Source organism: Panthera uncia, chromosome B1 (assembly GCF_023721935.1).
Source record: "Panthera uncia isolate 11264 chromosome B1, Puncia_PCG_1.0, whole genome shotgun sequence".
Taxonomy (NCBI): domain Eukaryota; kingdom Metazoa; phylum Chordata; class Mammalia; order Carnivora; family Felidae; genus Panthera; species Panthera uncia.
In genome coordinates, this window is record NC_064811.1 from 38,347,837 (window position 1) to 38,371,690 (window position 23,854).

Sequence of the window (23,854 nt, forward strand, 5' to 3'; positions counted from 1 at the left end):
TAACAAGTATTCACAATTCCTTCTGTAAGAAAGGTACTATCCAAAATGTGTTTCATTTATGTCCTCAATATTCTTTACTTGTGTATATGTGTATCTATCTACATTTACTCTGCCTAGCTTATAGTATATTTGTCTATATACACCTTGCCTATCCATATATACACTAAATAGTACGTGTGTGTATATGCTATACATTTATAGTTTATTCGCCTATATACACCCTGCCTAACCTAGCAATACAACTCTGTCCCTTGCAACCATCCACTTTTCCCCAGGTTTTGTTCTATCATCAAGCCCCAAAGTTTAAATCATTACGGTCCAGTCTGTTCAATTTAGCAGTCTTTGTTATTCTCAATAATATACTTGGCACTCTGAGGCAAGGGGAAATGTAAGACTAGATCATGTCATGAAGGAGTTTTCAACTTGTTTTTTTAATGACAGCTTTCCTATTCTCCTTTTTTACTGCCTATCCTCACTTGAAATGTAAGCTTCTCCTTAGGAGAGATTCCTATTAACTTTTTACTAATAGACCTTTTAGCACATAGTATGTGATCAATAAGCATTACTTAGCTAATTAGCTACTTTCCAAAATGATTGAGGTGGCCTGCGTGAAAACAGAAATATATACTTAGACAAAACATGTAAATACACTGTTGGATAAACATATACAAACTATAGCTAAATAAAAAGGGGCCGCAAAATGTTTAAACCATACTTTTCGCTCAATAATTTGTTTAATAATTTGGACACAATAGCTATTTTAAAAAATATTCATGTATAACTATATTTAAAAATTAAATCTAGGTCTCTGCTTTCCCACAGCTATTACAAACAGAGAAATACAGATTTTTGTAACCTTATTTCCAACAAAAGAAAGTATTTCATTAAAAAACAAACAAAATATTTTTCCTGGGTGGTAAATTCTAAGTATTTATTACAAGGATCATTAAGGAAAAAATCAGAGCACATGTCTCCCTTAATGGTCTTAAGCAAGATGGAAAAATTGACTTGAAATTGTTAAAATTAAAGTGTTGCACTGAACAAGATATACGGCTCCATCCAGAATTTATACTGTGATTCTACTATCACTCTTTGTGTTACTGATGCATATATCAGTCGATAATTATTTTTTAGGACAATTTGGTAAGCATTTTGAAGACCAGAAAAAGTCTGCTAAATGAACATAAGTTTCTTGTACTTTCCAAAATACACAATGTATCCACACTGTATTGATAACTCACATGAAAAACATACCTCAATATTAATATCTATTTCCCACTTCCCAAAGGGTAAGGCTTTACTTCATTTTCATGTACAGTACCATATGAAGTTATGTGAACACAATTTTGGCCTGTAAAGCACTGCAAAATGTAAATCGATTACTAACACTATAAAGAAGTATAGTTATTTACCAGTGTTATACAAGTGAGAACAAATCGTTACTCTAGAAAGGCCTAATACATAGCCTGCCAATACTATAGCAAGCTGCTGAAGCCATTATCCCTGATGAATAAGGGATAATGTGTATCACGTGTCCACCCACCTACAGAATCAAAACTCACCAGAGCTAGGATAGGCATCTAATCCAAGGGCAGTGAATCCATTAGGTTGGCTTGTGATATTAGATGAGGGCTTGTCCAACTAGAAAAAAATTACTGGTGGCAAGCTATTTCTTTCTCTTTGAATCTGAACTAAGTAATGCCGAGAAAATTAAGGAGTGATAGAATTGAAGGTGATAAAGGACACAAGTTATTTGGGGATATATGTGCAGAGGACTATAATAGAGTTGCCATCAGAAGTGTTTTGGCCCATGATAGGATCCAAGATGGTAAGTGGTCTCTGAAGAGTACTGACTTTGCAGTTCAATACAAATCAAACTGTATTCAAATAAGAAAATTTTATCTTTTTCCCCAGCTTTACTAAGATATAATTAACATATAACACTGTGTAAGTTAAAGGTATATAAGTTGGTGATTTGATAGACATACGTACTGTGAAATTGTTACCAAGATAAGGCCAGTTAACACAACCATCACTTCACATAGTTAATAACATTTTGTGTGTGTGGAGAAATTTGGGGTGGGGAGAACACTTGAGATCTACTCTCCCAGCAATTTTCAAGCAAACAATACAGTATTGTTAACTACAGTCACCATGCTATGTTTTAGATCTGTCGAACTTACTCATCCTACACCTGGAAGTGTGTACCCTTTGACCACCATCACCCACCCCTCTCCCCCCATCCAACACCGGCAACAACCACCCACTCTATGTTTCTGTAAGTTCAGGTTTATTTTAGAATCCATATTTAAGTGAGATCATACGGTATTTGTCTTTCTGTCTGACTTACTCAATTTAGCATATTGCCCTCAAGGTCCATCCATGTTGCTGAAATGGCAGGATTGCTTTCCTTTTTATGGGTAAATAGTATTTTATTTATTATACCATATATATTATACCACATACTATATGTTATACCATATATATATTTTACCATATGGTATACCATATTATACCATATACTATATATATTATACCATACCATATACCATTATACCATATACCATATGTTATACCATTATACCATACACCATATATACATACACACACACCATATTTTCACTATCCATTTATCTATCAACAGACACTTAAACTTGTTTCCGTATCTTGGCTTTCGTAAATAATGCTTCAACAAACATGGGAGTAAAGATATCTCTTCCTATGGAAATGACTACATTCCTTCAGAGTATATACCTAGAAGTGGGACTGCTGAATCACAAGGTAGTTCTATTTTTAATTTTTTGAGTAACCTCAATACTATTTTCCACAGTGGTTACACCGACTTACATTCCCACCAACAGTGCACAAGGGTTCCCTTTTCTCCACACCCTCTTATGATACTCACTTTTATTGTGAAGAGAGGCTTTCAGGAACCTAATCCTGTATTTATCTTAGGAACAATGGTTTGGTATTCTCTAGCTCAGTGTTTGTGGTGACTTCATAGATCATAACTATTGTAAGTAACAAGAATAGACTGTATTTTTTTTTTAGTATAGTTGCCACACAATGTTACATTAATTCAGGTACACAACATAGTGATTCAACAACCTATACCTTCTGCTATGCTCACCACAAGTGGAGCTACCATCTGTCACCATACCACAGTATTACAACACCACCGACTGTATTCTCTATGCTGTGCCTTTTATTCCTGTGAATTATTTATTCCATAACTGGAAGTCTGTATCTCCTACTCCTCTTCACCCACTTTGACTATCCCCACATACCCTGAATCTACCTGAATATATATTAAAGTTTTATAATGTATATGATTGTCAAATCACTATACTGTACACCTGAAACTAATATATTATATGTCAACCAAACTTAGAAAGAAAGAAAGAAAGAAAGAAAGAAAGAAAGAAAGAAAGAAAAGAAAGCACTAGATTTCTGAGTACCAGAGGCTTTTGTTAATAGTTTACACGGTTCCGAGCATGATACAATGGGTGTTTTCTCAACCCATGTCTGATTTGCTTCACTCCTTTTCCATGGTTCTTTCATTGTCTCTAGTATCTTACAAAACTATGTGGTTATTTCTATACCTTTTGGGGTTTTTGACATGGCTTTTTGTTCTAAACTTTCTATTTTTTTTTTCTTTCAAAAGTGTTTCATGATATTATTAAAATGATATATATCAGTTAAATGAAAAAAAAAAACCCACAATGAGTTTATATTGATACCTTTGATTCCAATCCAATATCACAGGAGTCATTTTAGCCCTCCCCTCTTTCCTTATTTAAACCTCTTTCTGCAATAGTGAGGAAACCCAGGTCTCATTATCTAAAGTTTATTTATTTGTCCAATTCTAGTATATACATAAAAATTCTAGTGTGTATAATATGTATATAAAATATATGCCTTGCTATTCCAATCATGTTAGAAACACTTTTACTAATTAAATCACAGCATTTATATACATTTTTTTTTCTCTTTGGCTATACAATATCCAGTTAAGATTCTGTTTTCCACAATAATTTTGGTTATTTTCTTCCCTATTCTCTTCAATCGGTTATATTACTCTTTTGTAATATAGTTAGATTTATTTTTTAGTTTATATCCTATTTTGGCTTCTCCCTACTTTCTCATTTAATTTTATATTTGTTTATATTGGGGATATGTAAAATCTTACTATTATTCCAAGAGTCAGAATTGTACAAAAAGATATGCCAACAGAAGTGTCATTAATGGTGTATTTTAAATCAATTGACTCTAATTTACAAGTCATGAATTTAAATGTTTTCCACTTCAATTCTAGACCCTGTATTTGCTACATGAAGTTCTATATAACTACAGATTTTCACACAGGTAGAATGAGAAAATCTAAAAGCAAAAGAATCAAATATCTTTCTTGTAGACAGTTCAAGTGAACTCAGCTTCTTTAAAATTATTTTAATCAGAACAAAATATTTTAACTCTATAAATTAAAGCAACAAGATATACTGAGTAGAGTGTAATTTTTAAGTTAGATTTACTAATTAACTTTTAGTGACTATTAATCCTTTGAGATTGAACAAATACAGTACAATGTATATAAATACATGCACCAACATATATTAACATACTGTTTTTAGAGCTTTCACGTTTATTTACCTTAGTTAACTGGCTACCTAACACACTGAGTTTTAAAAAAATGTTACAGAAGTTAGTAAAACCTCTAAAATAGAATTACTCAGGTATTTCTCCTTACAGACTATATGAAAGGAACTCTTAGTATGAATCCCACAAAAGGTCAAGATAGCTGACAGACTTGAGAATATGAATAAGTAAATTCTACAGTTGCTCTATCCAAGACAGTAGCCACTAGCTATAAAGAGTTATTGAAATTGAAATAGAAATTAGTTAAAATATAATAACTGCATTTGACAGGTCAGACACTTCTATCATTCCAGAATGTTCTATCGGACAGCACTGTTCTACTCTATAAGTTCCATGAGGCTACAGGTTAGTTTCCTGGGGCTGGCATATAATAGCCACTCAAAACATATTTGTGAAAGCAATGACTAAATGCAAAATATCAGGAACAAAATAAAGCAACTAGTAACAAGAGGTATTTATTACAGAAATTTTATAATATAAGACTGAAATTAACTTGTATATCCTATAAAATGCAGTCATCAAAATAATAACATAGTTTTATAATGGAATATTATAAAGCCACTAAAAGGGGTATTTAGAAAAATTAATGACTTGTAAAGACAGTCATGTTCTATAGTTAAGCAAAATAAGCCACAGCAACATTTTAATGGGAAATAAATATGAAACAATAAACACTATAAAGAGAGTGAAACCTAGTTATCAGATTATATTCTAACTTTCATTTTGTCAATTTATGTTTCCTAAAGTTTTTAAAACAATGTTTTTTAATTTGTCATAGGAAAAATCAAGATTTTTCTTGTTTGTTTTGTAAAGCTTAAACATTTAACTTCAGCCTAGATCTAGGATTTATTCCCAAAGAAATTAACAAAATATACTGATCAAAAATAATTATATAAGTTTTAATTCATTATAAAGAAATAAAGATTTCTATATAAGAGTGTTCAATATTTACTCCTAATAAAACATGAAAAGAGAATAACAAAAATATATGACAATCATCACAGAAGAAAACATAATAAAAGCATTAAAACCTGCTTTTGAACAATATTAAAAATACAGCAAACTAGACAAGTACATTATGCTACTCTGATTTATGGGTTGAGTGAGAAAACTAAGCTAAAAAATATATAGATAATACGATCATAAGTTTATTGAACTTAAATAATGTAGAGGCAACAGAAAGGTGTTTAGGCAGTTAAACACATGGACCCAGAGGATAGACAAGTAACTGTTTTAAATGGATTTCTCTGGGTGTTGGGTAACAATTTTTTTCTTCATACTTTTTTTTATAGTTTTAAAATGCTCATCATGAAGTCTGGTTTTGTTTTATAATCATAAAAATAAAATGATATATATATATATATACATACATCCAAGTTCTGAATTATCTGCTCCTCCAAGTTCCTACAGGTCAGTGAGGGATAAAAGCCAGGGAGAGGATAGGACTGCAGGACCAGGAGGGGGTACGATTTCCTTCAAAAGCCCTTGACTAACATCACCTGTCTCAGCTGTACTTCACACACTCACCTCAGCTCAGCACTAGAGGACTGGATACTGACTTTTACTTCTCAGGACTACCTTATATGGGATTTTATTTGCCATGCTGTCCCTTAGTTTTATTCCTCAACTGCAAAGTCTGGTTTCCACTCCTTTAGTCTCCTCTCATAGTGCACTTCATCTAGCACTGGAAGGAGATTTACAAAAAAAAAAAAAAAAAAAAGATATTAAATTGAATAAGATATTCTCTCTTGAATAGAAGATGCAGTTTTTCATCCCAGTAGTCTCTCTTTACATAGAAAGGGTAAAATTAATAGTTGAAGACTAAAACTACTTCTAGGGGAAAAGACATTTTTTGAGTAATTGAGAAAAAGCCTTGGGCAAAGCTATTATGACAATTTTTGTGCCCATCCAAAGTCATCACAGCTGAAGTTTTTATTTTTATTATTTATTTTTATTTTTTAAAGAGGAGAGAATATCTGCAGTGGAAGAAAATCACAACTATAATGACTTCAAAATTTGATAGATAGGTGAAATGGTGACTAGGAATAAAAGTAGTTGGAACAATGGTGATATGGTTTGATACAACTAGTAACAAAGGTACAAATCTTTAAATGTAAAAGTTAAAGTTCAAGTGGTCGCAGGTAGAAAGACTGAAAATGTTGTCAATATTATACACACGGACATGACAAGTGAAGAACAGAATAGAGAGGACGAGCACACAATGACAAGAAAGGTGGCCTAGTGGTTCAGGGCACAGAAGCTGAAGCCTGACAACAACAGTCAAAATCCCATCTCAGCTATCACGAGCTGTCTAACCTTCAACAAGTTACTTAACCTTTCTTATACCTCAGATTTCCCTACTATAAAAGGAAGGCAGTAAAAATACTTACCCCATACAGCCCTGAGGAGAATAAAATTATACCACATAGTAAGTTTAGTAAGTGCTAGCTGATTCGGACTGTGAGGTACTGAATAACTATTTCAGTGGAATCTGTTTTATTTGGCTTACAAACACCATAAAATGCTAATTTCTATTTAAAATTTAAAGACCAGTTTGAACTGAAGTCATGAATACTGGCCTCCAGTTGCAGTTCTTCTACCTGGAGGTGAACTGTGGCCTCACCATTTTCTTTTCTAAGTCCCAGTGGTGTCACGAGGAGGTGTACTGGGGTAAGCTTTACATTCTCTTGCTGCTTTGAAATTCCTATGATCTATATAGCTGGGAGAAAAAAAGTGTTTTAATACTGCTGCTTACAAAATATTTTCACAGTAGGAACTGAAATAGTGGAGCATTTCAACATATTTATGTAACAGCTAAATTAAACAAAGAGCGAGTACAATTTCCCAGTGGGAAAGCTACAGAAGTAAAAACTGATCAAAACAAAGAGTTTTCAGAATGTATGCAGTAGTAAAATTTCAGTGCACAGAAGAAAAGCCCTGAAAAACCAATGCTGGTGACAGCAGAGGAGTAAGAAACAATATAGTAAGCATTTTTTCTCTTTTCCTTCATAGCCTCATAGAGAGGTGGAAGGAATACTGATAACAGATAAATTCCACTATCACAGTTGTATCTTTCAATATCACAATCTAATTTAACTAGTATGTATTATCTTGTAATTAATTTAGTTAGCTTATTAACTATTAAAAGCAGGTGGGGATTTTGAGGAATTTTTAAAAATCTTATGTCTGGCCTCTAAGAGCCTGTATGTATGTATGTATGTATGTATGTATGTATGTATGTGTGTGTATCTCACAGAATAAGCCTATATATAAGATATGCTATATATAATTTGGTGCATTAAAATATATGGTGTTTTTATGTACCATAGAATAAGATATATATACACAGTTAAAGATAAAAGGTAGAATGCATTCAAGTACACAAATAAATGACTTAACAGTGGGATCATAAATTCAAATGATTTTCAGGTCCAGGAAGGCCAAGTAAATAAGTACAATGGGCAAAGTAGATACAGAGCCAAACTGAAGTATGCTTTCTCAGAAAAGCTGCTCACCAAGTGCCTGTGGACTGCTGCCAATGGGAATGAATGGAGGCCCAGGGTTCCCAGGTCTTCTCATTTTTTAAACAGAAACAAGAATCTAGAGGTGAATGTAAAATCTCTCTCTCTTTCTCTCCCTGTGTGTGTGTGTGTGTGTGTGTGTGTGTGTGTGTTGCAAACCAATTTTAAAACATCGTATAAATCAAGCAGACACATCTCTGAGGCATATGCAGCCTGTGAGCTGCTAGTTTACAATCTTTAGTTTTATTAAGTGCTACAGAAAAAATATTTGTTGACACTTTATAATGCTTCAGATGTTTAACATGCTGTAACATTTTCTTCTCATAAAAACTTTAATTATTATACCAATTTTTACAATTTTATGGGAAAATTGAGGATCAGGGAATCTAAATAATGTCTGCATAGTGACATATCCAGTAAGTAGAAAATCTGGTTTCAAAACTAGATTTGTCCAACTCCAATGTCTCTTTTGTTTATAAAACTCTATCAAAAAAAAGGATGTGTGAAAAAGAGAACTTTATGTTAGACACGGGATGGTAGGCAAGACTTGACCAACCAAGGGGGGAGATACCAAATGGTTTTAGTTAGAGCCAATTTGTGAATTCTGAGGGGAAGGAATGAGCACGGTATTTTTAAAGAACAGCTTGGAAACTGGCCTGGTGACAGATCTTTCATACTGGCAAAATCAGGGAAAGTGGATCATATATAAAACATAAATATTTAATTTAACATTTACCACAAAATAGAACATTAAAAGCTAATAAGCTGAAGATACTGCCTTTTTCTATTCATGTTTTAATGGTAATAGTACATTTCCTTAAACTTACTAGCTTTTAATGTACTACCAATGTCAAGCAACAATCAACAACATCCTTTATTGTCTTTACTATTTTCCTAAGAGAAAAAGATTTTGAAAATCATGCTGACACATGTACATGAACAAAATTATCTGATGTACTGTCCTCCTACATCAGACAACCAAAAGCAACCCCCAAATAAAGCTATTCCCATATTTGAAAAAAAAATGTTATGTCCTTTCTAAATGAATTACTCATAAGTTACATTCTTTATGTTCACCTGAAGATACTCAGTTTCCCTTAAAATGTCTTACTCTGACATCCCAGAGAGCATGATCTCATCCTCAAAGGAGTTATAAAGCTTCCTTGATCATTACAAAGAAAAAAGCTTCCTTGATCACTGCAAAGATCACTGCAAAGAATGTAATTTACATTCTTAAACAAATAATTTGCTTAGTTTCAAACTCACAAGAAGACTTTGATTCCTTTAAAAATCTAAATTGTACTATCCCCATTAAAACAGTCTTCTCTTTAATAGGAAAATCAGAAATAATATAAAATATGAGAAAGGAGGTTATTTATCTCATAATCAGCCTTGAAAAACAGACCAGTGTTGCCAGAACCTCTGATGTTTATTTTCTTCAAAAGAAACTGGATTTTTTTAAATGTAAAGTATCTTAACTTTTTTAATTTATCTTTTAATTTACATCCAAATTAGTTAGCATATAGTGCAACAATGATTTCCAAAGTAGATTCCTTAATGCCCCTTACCCATTTAGCCCATTCCGCCTCCCATAACCCCTCCAGTAACCCTCTGTTTGTTCTCCATATTTAGGCCTCTTATATTTTGTCCCCCTCCCTGTTTTTATATTATTTTTGTTTCCCTTCCCTTATGTTCATCTGTTCTGTGCCTTAAAGTCCTCATATGAATGAAGTCATATGATTTTTGTCTTTCTCTGACTAATTTTCCTTATCATAATACCCTCTAGTTCCACCAATGTAGCTGCAAATGGCAAGATTTCATTCTTTTTGATTGCTGAGTAATACTCCATTGTGTGTGTGTGTGTGTGTGTGTGTGTGTGTGTACACACACACACACCACATCTTCTCTATCCATTCAGCCATCAATGGACATTTGGGCTCTTTCTGTACTTTGGCTATTGTTGATAGTGCTGCTATAAACATGGGGGTGCATGTGCCCCTTTGAAACAGCATACCTGTATCCCTTGGATAAATACCTAGTAGTGCAATTGCTGGGTTGTAGGGTATTTCCATTTTTAATTTTTTGAGGAACCTCCATACTGTTTTCCAGAGTGGCTGCACCAGCTTGCATTCCCACCAACAATGCAAAAGAGATCCTCTTTCTCCGCATCGTCGCCAACATCTGCTGTTGCCCGAGTTGTTAATGTGAGCTATTCTGACAGGTGTGAGGTGGTATATCATTGTGGTTGTGATTTGTATTTCCCTGATGATGAGTGATGTTGAGCATTTTTTCATGTGTTGGTTGGCCATCTGGTTGTCTTCTTTGGAGAAGTGTCTATTCATGTCTTTTGCCCATTTCTTCACTGGATTTATTTGTTTTTTGGGTGTTGAGTTTGGTAAGTTCTTTATAGTCTTTGGATACTAACCCATTATCTGATATGTCGTTTGCAAATCTTCTCCCATTCTGTTGGTTGCCTTTTAGTTTTGCTGATTGTTTCCTTCACTGTGCAGAAGCTTTTTATTTTGATGAGGTCCCAATAGTTCATTTTTGCTTTTATTTCTCTTGAGTCTGGAGACGTGTCTAGTAAGAAGTTGCTGTGGCTGAGGTCAAAGAGGTTTTTGCCTAATTTCTCATCTAGGATTTTGATAGCTTCCTGTCTTACATTTAGGTCTTTCATCCATTTTGAGTTTATTTTTGTGTATGGTGTAAGAAAGTGGTCCAGTTTCATTCTTCTGCATGTCTCTTTCCAGTTTCCCAACATCATTTGCTGAAGAGAATTTTTTAAACTTTGGCTGTTTAAAAAAATTTTTACATTTAAAAACTGCAGACCTCCCTCCTCCTTCCCCAGCTTGTAACCTCTAGATAAAGACTACAATAGTGATATAATAGGATTAAAACACAAGGACCTACCCACAAAGACAAAATCTAGTGAAAGATATAGAGATGTTATTAGGCAGTTAAAATACTAAGATATTAAAACTGTAAAGGATGATTTGAGAACAAGAAATTGGTGGGGTCACTTTCTCAGTCTTAAAGAACAGGGAAGGCCTTCCAAGACCATTAACCTGTACATCGAGACCTAAAGAAAATGTGGGAATTAGCCAGGGCTGGGTACTGAGTGGGAAAGAATGGTGGCAATGTTCAAACAGAAGAAATGGTTTATACAAATGTGAAGAGAAAAGATACTGCTAATTAAATTGGGGAAACATAAATGTCACTCATTGACTTTCTTTACTACACACTTTCCCCCAAATTTCCCAACAAAGTGAAAAAAACATTGTAGCCTCACTTATATCTTAGTATACTAACTCAAGCAGTAAGTGAGTGAGTTTCAGGCCACTTTTCATTCATGAAACGATTCGCTCTGCATTAAATACAAGAGAAGGAGGAAAAAATATATAGAGATTATTCTAGTGGTTTAATATACTGCATTTCAAAGTTAAACCTGACCTAATTATTTGGTTTGGTATAGGCTCACACACTCCAGGGGAATACTTAATAATTTCTTGAGGGCAGGAGACTTTTTTCAACAATACAGCTTTACTTCCCCAGCTCAAGATTCTGATGGGTACCATATGCGAGTGTGAGTGACTCTGTGCATGCGTGCGTCTGTGCGTGTGTGTATGCATGTGTATATTTGTCTGGGTTCCAGGTGTTTTAAAGATTGTCAATGACAGCCCTAGCCTTCTGCAGATGATGGAGAAGTGTCTTATTCTTGAGGCATTTAAGGCTGGAAATAAAGGTAACTAGTCATAATAGTAACTAACATAAAACAGGGTTGACCACTTTCATAAAGCCATTTCAGGGACACCTGGGTGCCTCAGTCAGTTAAGCCTCCAACTTCTGATTTTTGGCTCAGATCATGATCTTATAGCTCATGAGTTTCAGCCCTGCATCGGGCTCTGCACCGACAGTGTGAACCTGCTTGGGTCTCTCTCTCTCTCTCTCCCTCTCTCTCTCTCTCTCTTTCTCTCTCTCCTCTCAAAATAAATAAACTTAAAAAAATCCATTTCATAAACATTAGTGAATATTCCTTACCACAACCTTGAGAGATAAATGCTGCTTACCACTCAAAAAAGCTATGTGCGATTTTCCTCTATTTATTTATCCAGTAGCTGGCAGAACTAGAACCTCAAAGTCTGTTGACTTAAGATGGAAAAAATATTCTTTCAGAAATTGTGTGTGGTCCTTAACATTGGATAAGTCTGATGAAAAATGCATGGATAAATGAACAAGCCCTCACCCATGGGCTCCACAATAGGGCTGAGATTGTTCAAATCTCTGTCTCTCGTCAGAAGTATGGTCTCTTCCTGCTATCCATCTTAATACCCAGACCCCAGCCCTACCAAGCATCCTCCTTTCTCTTACTGCCATGGCCACTGGTACAACCTCTTTGATTTATACTCAACCTGACTCAACTGCTCCTTCTATGTCCTCTTTTTTGACTCAGGTTCCTACCAAAAGAGCACAGATTTAGGACTCTGGGCGAAGTTGGCACAGTAAAAGGAGCCTGACATCACCCTATCCCATGTTTTCAAAATAGGTATCATTCACATCCAACTCAATAATCCAGAGAACAATCTGAATACTGGCAGAACAAACTCCACAACCAAATATAAAGAAGCTGCATCTGAAAAGGTAGGAAGTTCAGAAAGGCTGAGGGAGGCTGCCCACAAGAGGGAGGGAACTACTCATGTGGAAAGGGAAGAGAAATGGGATCTTACACCAGAAAGCTCACATGGGGAAGACTAATCCCCATAACATTTGGCTTTAAAAACCAGAGGGGCTGAATTCCATGAGTTCATAAAACCAGTGGGACTTGGAACCTGGAGCTTTAATAGTCAGCTGACTCAGCAGTGGGCAAACCAGGGCAAGTGACAGCTGGGTCAGCATCCTTAAGGAGACAGCAGGCTGCACAGAGAGACAACATAAAAATGGCAGGTTACACAGATTATACAATTCTGGGAGCAAATGGGAGACAGATCTATTCATATTGATGAATGAGTATTTTCCTTTCTCTGAAAATAAGAGAACTGGCAGGCCCCATTTTCCTTTCCCACCCTTCGCCATAAATACACAGACACCTGAAAGAACCAGGGATGTATAGATACTTGATACCTAACCCAATAGCAGGGCGTCATACCCACAAGTTCTGAGGGCTCACCCACTCCAAGCTGGCTAGCCTCGGTGCCAGGCTCTGGGAAAATTTTGTGAAAGCCACACATGTGCCCCACCCAGCTACCAGGTACACAGCTGCCACCAGGCATATCCACCATGCTGGGCCTAGCTAAGTGTCCCCAGGCACTGACCCACACTACACTCAGCCATGCACCCTCTGCTGCTATCATGCACAATGCCCAGCCACAGGGCCAAACCACCACACTGCGCCCAGCCACACACCCAAACGCTATCATGCATAGGGCCCGGCCACCATAGTGCTTCAAAGGGGACGGGCACAGGACTAGTAGCCCAGCAAAAATTTTGCTAACACCACTGCCCTGCTCCCAAGTTCCCCAGTGGGCATGTCTCCTCATAAGGCTTGCCTGGTTCTCACTAACCTAACACCTCAGAGCAAGCACAGTTCACAACAGGCTGAGAGTCAGTGCAGACAACTGCACTGAAAGGAAAAGTGACTCAGACACAACAGCAAAAGATGAGCAACACACACAGAATACTCTCCTGAAGTGCCAGGTTCTGGTGAAGGGGGAACAGGGAATTGCAAGCCACTAAGGGCCTTCTCTTCATTAAAGTCACTACTTTCAATAGCAAAAGACACAGGTGACTTTCTTAAAACAGAAACAGACACAGAGAGGCAGACAAAATGAGGAGACAGAGAAATTTATTCCATATGAAAAACAGAACAAGGCCACAGCCAGAGATCTAAGCAAAATAGATACAAGTAACATGTCTGATAGAGAATTTAAAACAATAATCATAAGGATTCTCACTGGACTTGAGAAAAGAGTGGAAGAGATGACTGGGACCTATAACACAGAAATAAGGAGTTACATAACCAAGATAAAAGGTACAACAAACAAAGTTAGAAACACGCTTATCAGTAGAATGAACACCAAGATGGAAAAAGCAGAGGAATAAATTAATGACTCAGGAGACAGAGCAATGGTAAGTCATCAAGCTGAACAAAAGGAGAAAAAGAATCACAGGAAGCAAGAATAGACCTGGGAACTCAATGGCTACATCGAATGTAATTATATTTGTATTACAGGAGTCCCAGAAAAAGAAAGAGAAAAAGGGCAGAAAACCTATTTGAAAAAATAATGGTTAAAAAATTCCCTAATCTGGGGACAGAAACACTTAGTTATCCAGATCTAGAAGGCACAGAGAACCCTTATAAAATCATCAAAAGCAGATTCACACCAAGACATGTTGTAATTAAATTTATAAAATATAGTGATACAGAAAAAAATTTTAAATCAGCAAGACAAAAGAAGTCATTAGCATACAGGAGAAAACTAAAAAGGACACCAGGAGATTTTTCAACAGAAACTTTGCAAGCCAGGGGTGCCTGGGAGGCTCAGTAGGTTAAGTGTCTGACTTCCACTCAGGTCATGACGTCACGGTTTCTGAGTTCAAGCCCTGCATCAGGTTCTGTGCTGACAGCTCAGAGCCTGGACCCTGCTTCAGATTCTGTATCTCATTCTCTCTCTGCCCTTCCTCCACTGTGCTCCATCTCTCTGTCTCTCAAAATAAATAAATGTAAAAACAAAAATTAGAAACTTTGCAAGCCAGAAGGGAATGGTATGATATATTCAAAGTGCTGAATGGGAAAAATCTGAAGCCAAGAATACTTTATCCAGCAAGGTTACCATTCAAAATAGGAGGAGGAATAAGAGTTTCTCAAACAAATGAAAAATAAAGGGGCTTATCACCTCTAAACCAACTCTGCAAAAAAATGTTAAAACAGACTCTTTGACTGGAGAGACCAAAAGTGACAGTACAGAAGTAGGAAACACAAAACCACTAAAAATGAGTATTGCTGTTAGAAATAAAACAAGGAACTTCACACACACACACACACACACACACACACAAGGATGCAAAACATAACATATACCTAAAATGTGAGAAGAGAAAAAAATGGGTTCAAACTTAAAACGACCATCAACTTAACATAGACTGCTATACACACAAGAGATTATATACAAACCTAATAGTAACCCAACATCAAAAAACACTAATATGCAAAGAACAAAGAGAAAGAAATCCAAATCACTAAAAAAATCAGCAACACAGAAAGGCAAGAAAGGAAAGTCTAGTTTATCTGACATAAGAATTGCTACCTCAGCTGTCTTCTGACATCTATGTGCATGATGGATGTTTCTCAATTCTCTCACCTTTATTTATTTTTAAAAGACATTTGTTTATTTTGAGAGAGACAGAGAGAGAGAGAGAGAGAGAGAGAGAGAGAGAGAAAGAGAATCCCAAGCAGGCTCTGTGCTGTCAGCACAGAAATCGATGTGGGGCTCGATCCCACAAACTGTGAGATCATGACCTGAGCTGAAATCAAGAGTTGGACGCTTAACTGACTAAGGCACCCAGACACCCCATAAATCTTCTCTTTTAATTTTTTTTTAACGTTTATTTATTTTTGAGAGACAGAGAGAGACAGAGAACAATCAGGGGAGGGGCAGAGAGAAAGAGAGACACAGAATCCACAGCAGGTTCCAGGCTCTGAGCTGTCAACACAGAGCCCAACATGGGGCTCGAACCCATGAACTGTGAGATCATGACCTGAGCTGAAGTCGGATGTTTAACCAACTGAGCCACCCAGATGCCCCTCAACTTCTCTTTTAATCAGCAGGTGTCTTTAGGTCTAAAATGTGTCTCTTGCAGGCAGCATATAGATGAGTCATTTTTTTATCCATTCTGTCACCCTATGTCTTTTGATTGGGGAATTTAGTCAATTTACATTTAAAGTAATTATTGATAGATATATATTTATTGCCATTTTATTACTTGTTTTGTGGTTGTTTCTGAAGATTTTCTCTGATCCTTTATTGTCTTTCTCTTTCTCTTTGTTCTTTGCATATTTATTAGTGGTTTTTGAAATAACCACTAATTTGGGATGCAGCAAAAGTGTTTCTAAGAGGAAAGTTTATAGCAATATAGGCCTACATCAAGCAGCAGGAGATATATCAAATAAATGACCTAACTTTGTACCTAAAGGACCTAGAGAAAGAACGACAAACAAAACCTAAAGTTAGCAGAAAGAAGGAAAATAATAAAGATTAGAGCAAAAATAAATGATACAGAAACTAAAGAAATAATGGAACATATCAATGAAACTAGAAGCTGGTTCTTTGAAAAAAATCAATAAAATTGATTTATCCAGACTTATCCAGATTTATCCAGACTTATCAAGAAAAAAAAGAGAGAAAGGACTCAAATAAAATCACAGATGAGAGAGGAAAAATACAACCAATACCACAGAAATATAATCATAAAAGAATATTATGAAAAGCCATATGCCAACAAACTAGACAACCTAGAAGAAATGAATAAATTCCTAGAAATATATAAACTACTAAAATTGAAACAGCAAGAAATAGAAAATTTGAACAGACTGATAACAAGCAAAAAAACTGAATCAGTAATCAAAACCCTCCCCAAAAACACAGGTCCAGGACCAGATGGCTTTATAGGCAACTTCTACCCAATATTTAAAGAAGAGTTAATAATACCTATTCTCAAACTATTCCAAAAAATAGAAGAGAAAGGAAAACCTCCAAATTCATCTTAATCAGACCAGCATTACCCTGATACCAAAACTAGATAAAGATATTACGGAAAAAAAAAAAAAAAAAGAGAGAGAGAGAGAGAGAGAGAGAACTATAGGTAAACATAACTGATATTGGATATTGAACACAGATGCAAAAATCCTCAACAAAATACTAAGAAAGCGCACTCAACAATACATGAAAAAATTACGCACTGAGACTGAGTGGGATTTATTTCTGGGTTGCCAGGGTGGTTCAATGTTCACAAATCCATCAATGTGATACATCACATCAATAAAAGAAAGGATCAAAACATACGATCATTTCAAGAGATGCAGAAAAAGCATTTGAAAAAGTACAACATCCATTCATGACAAAAACCCTCAACAAATTAGGTTCAAAGGCAACATACTTCAACATAATAAAGGCCATCTATGTAATACTTTCAGCTAGTATCATCCTCAATGGGAAAAAAATGAGAGCTATTCCCCTAAGGTCAGGAATAAGACAAGGATGTCCACTCTCACCGCTTTCATTCAACATAGTATTGCAAGTCCTAGCCACAGCAATCAGACAACAAAAAGAAATAACAGGCATCCGAATCAGTAAGGAGGAAGTAAAACTTTCACTATTTTCAGATGGCATGATATTATATATACAAAACCCAAAACTTCCACCAAAAAACTGCTAGAATTGATAAACAAATTCAGTCACGTCCCAGGATACAAAAATCAATGTACAGATTTTGATATACCAATAATGAAGTAGCAGAAAGAGAAAATAAGAAAACAATCCCATTTACAACTGCACCAAAAATGATAAGATACCAGGAATAAACCTAGCCAAAAACGTGATAGATCTGTACTCTGAAAACTACAAAACACTGATGAAAGAAATTGAAGACAACAACAAAGAAATGGAAAACATTCCATGCTCATGGTTTGAAAGAACAAATATTGTTAAAATTTCTATGATACCCAAAGCAATCTGCACATTTAATGCAATCCCTATCAAAATACCAACAGCATTTTTCAAAAAAAAAAAAAAAAAGGTTTTTTGAATGTTTATTTATTTTTGAGAAGCTGACAGAGTGCAAGCAGGGCGGGGACAGAAAGAGAGAGAGACACAGAATCTGCAGCAGGCTGCAGGCTCTGAGCTGTCAGCACAGGGGCTCAAACTCACGAACCTCAAGATCGTGACGCTTAACTAACTCAGCCACCCAGGAGCCCCAACAGCATTTTTCAAAGAGCCAGAATAAATAGTTCTAAAATTTGTATGGATCCACAAAAGACATTGAATAGCCAAAGCAACCTGGAAAAGGAAAAGCAAAGCTGGAGGCATCACAATTCTGGACCTCAACTTACATTACAAAGCTGTAGTGATCAAAACAGTATGACAGTGGCACAAAAATAGACACACAGATCAATGAAACAGAATAGAAAACCCAGATATAAAACCACAATTATGTGGACAGTTAATCTTTGACAAAGCAGGAAAGAATATCCAATGGAAAAAAGACAGTCTCTTCAACAAATGGTGCTGGGAAAACTGGACAGCAACATGCATGTACACTTGTGATGAGCACAGGGTGACTGATGTATGGAAATGTTACATCACTATATTGTATACCTGAAACTAACATAACATTGAATGTTAACTGGGATTAAAGTGAAAACTTAAAAATAAATTAATAATAATAATAATAATAATAATGTGCATGGATTTTAGAAGTCAGAGATCTGAGTTCAAATTCTGAATCTGACATTTACAAGTTCAGGTATAGAGCAGTTCTACAGCACTGCGTTAAGAAAATGAACCAAAGTCAGAATGTTGGAGTCTCAGTTCAAGTCCTCACCTCTTCCTAGGTGTGTAACGTTGGACAATACTCTGTATCTAACATGGGGACAGCAATGCTACCTACCCAATAGAGCTTTGGTGTTAATTAAATATAAATTAAATAAAGTAGAAAGCACTCGGAATATGGCAGGAACTCAAAACATTTTGCCATTTGTTAGTAAAGGTATTATCATGCCCTTCATTTAAACCATAGTCAATTTTGCTGGCTAAATTATCAGAAGACTGAAATTGATATCCAGTGGATAAATGAATTAAAATACTATAAACTATAAAGAGAAAAATATATTTGCTCTTGGATTACAATTCACTCTGTGTCTCGAATCAAATTAAACCAAGTTTTCTCTTAGTCGGTGAACTTCAGCTTACCAATCTATGTTTTTTTAAAGCTTAGACTTCTGTGAAAACTAAATCTAATGCATAATTTACAACATATAATCAAAATCCAATATTTAATTTTATTTTATATTAAAATAAGAGCAACACAGATGGGGGGGGGAGAAAGGTCAGAATTTGCTTAAATTCATGATACTTTGAAGATTCACAATATATTAAAGTTAAAGCTGAGGTGTTCTTAGTTACAGTGAAGATGCAAGAAGATCCCAAAGGAAGGAAGTGGTGAGTAGAATTTCACCCCTGAAATCTTCACTGGGGGTATACTGTTTCAATTGCAACATCTAACGTGCAAAACTAAAAAACAAACTGACAAGCTGAAAGCTATCTGGTCTTCATTTTATATTTCATTTCTGTAACTACCAAAGAACATATGGCCCATCATATTGATTCTTTTCTGCATTTTTTTTTTGTTCAAAGAGCAGAATATATTCTCAGGTATATTAATCATATTTCAAAATCAAGTTTATGCTTTGATATGTAGGTTTTATAGTCCCTGATGTGTTCTAAAAGTACACAGTAGTTTTTTTGGTCTGTGTATACCTAAATATATGAGGCTTTAAAAATATCCTTAAAATGTAAACTTGGCCAAATAACTGCAAATCTAGCAGATGTTTTATGGAAATTTCTCTCAACACTGACATTTTTGTGTATTTGGTAAGACTGGCATATGAAATTCTATGCTGGTTGCTTCTCTTCTGTTATGTGTTTGTTTGTACACAGACATAACCACAGTACTGTTTAACTAAAATGCTCCCTATCTGAGATATCTCTGGTTACCTGCTGTTCTACTAACTATTCTCTGAAAATTACATGCTCATTTCGGTCTCCCCAAACTGCATATTAAAAATGTTTCATATCTTCCCTTTGTTTCCAGGACTGTGGCTAGGAACTAAGACTGCACAGCATGTCTAGAACAGGTACCTGCAAATGGGTTAACTACCATACTGCATATAATGATATCTTCTGCACATGTGTTTCTAATCATTTATTACTAATTCTTTTTCATTTTTCTCTTTTGCTTTTTCAGTAGGCATCTTTTAGATTTTCAGGAGGTGTCACAAAACAATTACTGAACAGGGATCAATGAAAGGCATTTTAAATCCAATGGCAAGAGCAAAATATTACATTTTATTTAATATTTCTTTCAGAGAATGCATTGCCCACTAATTTTGCCTGCCATCTTCTAGAGTCACTTTTAACCTTTTTTTTTTTTTTTTTATTCCTTGTGTCCTCAGTTGTCCTTGGAAAAGAGCTCAGAGTTGTTCCATATTTTCACTCTTCAGTATAGTACCTCAATCCTAGGCTATGAACACTTCCAGCTCATCTTTAACTGCGTAAATGACAGTTTTTCCCACCTCCAACCCACACTACAAATATCCTCTAGATTAAATTTTCTAAAACACCACTTTCATCACGGCACAGTGTTGTTCAAGATCCTTCTGTGGTTCTAGTAACTATGGGAAAAAGCCCACACTTCTTACACTGTTAGGTTCCCAGTGCTAGGATATAGTATCTCATTTTAGTTATCAATTTAACCTCCTATGACTTCCCAATTTACTGTTGCTCCCACCAGGATAAATTCCTTTTCATTCCCCATGTGTCGATGCTTAGTCTGCCTCAGTGATTTTCCAAATATTCACCTCTTCTTTTTCCCTCCATCTCTACAGCTATCCAAATCCTATCTGTCCTCTAGGACAAACTAAAGTGTCACAAATCCTATAAAAAATTTCAACTGCTCCAACCCTCAAGTCATATTATTCTCCGAACTTACACTATACTCACCCTCTAACCACGTAACGGGAAGTTTATATGCTGTACTGCATCGCTTCTGTTTTGAACTACTGCTGGTCCAAACAGATCATAAACTGCTTGAGGCCATGGAATTCTCTATTCTATCTTTCCTTCCTATTATCCACTGTGCTTTTTTCATTGCCGGAAACATATTAGATACACGAGAACATAAAGTGGACTCATTATGATAATCTTTTTTAAAAAAGTTTACAAAATGCAATTCTAGTGCTTGCACTATTACCTAAGGATACATTAATGATTGTCTAAGAAATGTGAATGGGGCAAATCTGTGTGTGGTGCAAAATATTAAGATCAAATTTCTATAACTAAAATGAAAGGTTAAATGTACTAGATAGTGAGATTTAAACAATCTTTTGGTGAGTCTCTTTATAAAGATAAGAGGACCACCTGATTTTCAGAGTTTCAAACACAGGTTTCTGTATTACTCTTTTCAGAAAAAAGCTTTGCAATTTTCTAAAATAGGAATTACAAAAATAAACAGGCAGGGGAGAGCAGACATATCTGTCTACTGTGAGAGGGAACGCAGAGTAGCCTAGAACAGTACATGAGGGCGCAAATTAAAGGAGGAGGGTATTCACAGAGAAAGTCTCCAAGTCCCCCTGTGACAGAGTGTCAGAGTCTGAACTGGGTGAAGAAGGCATCCTCATGGAAGAGCAAACTGAAGTGAGACATGAGTTGGGAAAGCATCTAAACAAGAGAGAGGAGGGAAAGCCTAATACACGTACTCTGAACAAGCAGAGGGAGAAGTGATCCCTATGGAAATGTGGCTGGATGTCAGATGTCAGCCCCTCTGCACGATGAGAACATCCACGCATGGATGTAGTCTGCTTTGAAGTGTCAGAGTTAAAGCAGGTGAGAAGGATCTTCAGGAATGTAATCTGGTCCATCAGGGAGATCAAGAGCTCAAATGGAGTGAAAAGGATATTTATAAGTGAGGAAAAGGCTAACAATGGATGCCACAGTCCAAGCAGGGGGAGGAGGCACGAGGATAGTGTATAGGATCTTGAGTGAACATCCACATATGAGGAGTCAGAGTTGGAAGAGGATACGAAGGGCATCTGTGTGGGGGAGGAGCTGGAAGGGAAGACAAGATATTGGTATATTAGGATAATGTATTTCCTGAGAGAAACTTGGAAGACTGGTTTCTCAGAATCACAGATGAAAACTACACATGCAAAAAAGGGAGAAAACTAGAACAAGTCCTGTGGTTCTAGACTGCTATTGGTTGTACTAATGAGAATTTAAGGATTTCACTATACAGAAATAATTATTGACAGGATGTGTGTGTGTGTGTGTGTGTGTGTGTGTGTGTGTATTATACTTATTTATATTTCTTAGATCTATCCACTGTAAGGTCTGGAAGCAGTGACACTCCAAAAGCAAATGGTATACCTGACTCCTGGGTTTTAGCTTCTACCATTCTCTATTAAAAGAAATCAGGCCACTTGAAGAAAAGGCTGATTCTAGGCCTGAGACAGAAAGTATAAGATAAGCTACAAGTATCTGACATGGAGATATTAATATCCAAAATATGTAAGGCACTCATACAACTTAATAGCAAAATAATAACAACATCAAGAGCAACACCCAATTTAAAAAATGGTCAAAGGACCTGAACAGACATTTTTCTAAAGACATACAAATGGCCAATGAACATATGAAAAGGTGCTCAGCATCACTAATCATCAGGGAAATGCAAATCAAAAATACAATGAGGTATCACCTCTAACATGTTAGAATGGCTATTATCAAAAAGTCAAAAGATAAGGGTTGGTAATTATGTGGAGAAAAAAGAACACTCTAGTGGGAATGTAATTTAGAAGAGCCAAATAGAAAATAGTATGGAGATTCATCAAAAAATTAAAAACAGAACTACCTTACCATCAGCAATTCTACTTCTGGGTGTGTGTGTGTGTGTGTGTGTGTGTGTGTGTGTGTGTGTATATACACCAAGAGGAGTTGAAATCAGTATCTCAAAGAGATACCTGCCCTCCAATGCTCACTGCAACATTATTTACAATAACTAAGGCATGAAAACAACTTAAGTGTCCATCAACAGATAAGGAGAATTACATATATATCAAATTTTCTTTATCCATCCATATATACCTATATCTATGTATCTTTATATATATATAATTCAAAAACTTACATATAATATATAAAGATACACACAATGGAATATTATTTAGCCATAAAAAGAAGGAAATCATTTCATGTGTGACAACAGAGATGAACTTGAGGACACTATGCTAAGTGAAATAAGCCAGACACAGAAAAAGAAATACTGCATGATCTCACTTATATGTGGAACTTTAAAAAGTTGATTCCATAGAAACACAATGGAAAGTGGTTACCAGGGCCTGATGGTAGGGAAAATGGGAGACGGTGGTCAAAGGGTATAGGCTTTCAGTTTCAAGAAGAGTAAGTTCTGGTGACCTAATGTACAGGATGACTATAGTTAATAATAATGTACTGTATACTTGAAACTTGCTAAAACAGTAGACTAGATCTAAGACTTCTTACCACAAGGAAAAAAGTTAACTGTGAAGTGATGAATATGTTAATTAGCTTGACAGTAATAATTCCTTTGCAATGTACACACATATCAAATCATCACATTATACAACCTTAAGTATATGCAATTTTTATTTGCCAATCATACTTCAATAAAGCTGGCAAAAAAATTAAAGAAAAGCCTCAAAGAAAGGAAGCGCTCAAATAATGGAACATACCCTAAGAACAAATAAGTCAGTTTAAGTGGGCAAATGCTTGCCAAACTGGGAACAATTTGAGCACAAAAATACAAACCTTTAGTTTATATAGGCAAAGTTAACAAATTAAACATATTTTTTAATTTTTTTAATGTTTTTACTT

The 23,854-nt window shown here is 35.6% G+C and overlaps 1 protein-coding gene across 11 annotated transcripts in view; it reads right to left on the reverse strand.

Moving 5' to 3' along the window:
- LOC125922726 (cytochrome c oxidase subunit 7B2, mitochondrial) overlaps positions 1-23,854 on the reverse strand; it is a 159,283-nt gene that overhangs the window by 103,918 nt on the left and 31,511 nt on the right. For 3 of the 11 annotated variants that reach the window (XM_049630467.1, XM_049630461.1, XM_049630459.1), the window contains exons 2-3: positions 7,280-7,375; positions 6,184-6,340 (exon numbers count right to left, since the gene is read on the reverse strand). The exons of 5 other annotated variants lie outside the window; for them this stretch is intronic. The gene's annotated coding sequence lies outside the window, so the exon portion shown is untranslated. The remainder of the gene's footprint in view (positions 1-6,183; positions 6,341-7,279; positions 7,376-23,854) is intronic. 3 more of the 11 variants (XM_049630468.1, XM_049630463.1, XM_049630460.1) reach the window with 1 other exon arrangement.